Here is a 494-nt window from a genome sequence, read left to right on the forward strand (position 1 = left end):
CCTCTAGGCAGGAGGAAGGGCACTTTCAGCCCCCTGGTGATGTGCAAGAGGGAGCCTTGCAAGGAGCTGCAGTGGAAGTGATGGCAAAGGTGCTGCTGGGAGCAGCCTGCAGTCTGTCAAACCCCAGCACCCAGCCATGGATGCATTACCAAATACATACTGTGCAAGACTTAAAAAGGGAGACAGTACCACTGCTTATCTGTTTTCTTCCTTCATACATCCAAAATTTTGATTTTTTCAGTTGCTACTCAGCTTATATGCCCCAGGCATACTGTGTTCAGTGAAGTTTGACTGTGGAATTGTGATGTTGGGTTTGCTACAGATTTCTGTCTTTGGCTTTTCCTAGTTGAGTTTATCTGACCAGGACCCTTTCTGGATTTTTGGGTGAGCTCCTTCTGGTGTAAGCCTGATTCCATTGGTGTCACGAGCAGCTTTGCTTCGAGGGCTCTGCAGCATCATCTGAGTGTCCAGCATTCTCTGTGTTTGGCATCACT

The sequence above is a fragment of the Corvus brachyrhynchos genome, unplaced genomic scaffold (genome assembly GCF_000691975.1).
Source record: "Corvus brachyrhynchos isolate BGI_N302 unplaced genomic scaffold, ASM69197v1 scaffold94, whole genome shotgun sequence".
NCBI lineage: Eukaryota > Metazoa > Chordata > Aves > Passeriformes > Corvidae > Corvus > Corvus brachyrhynchos.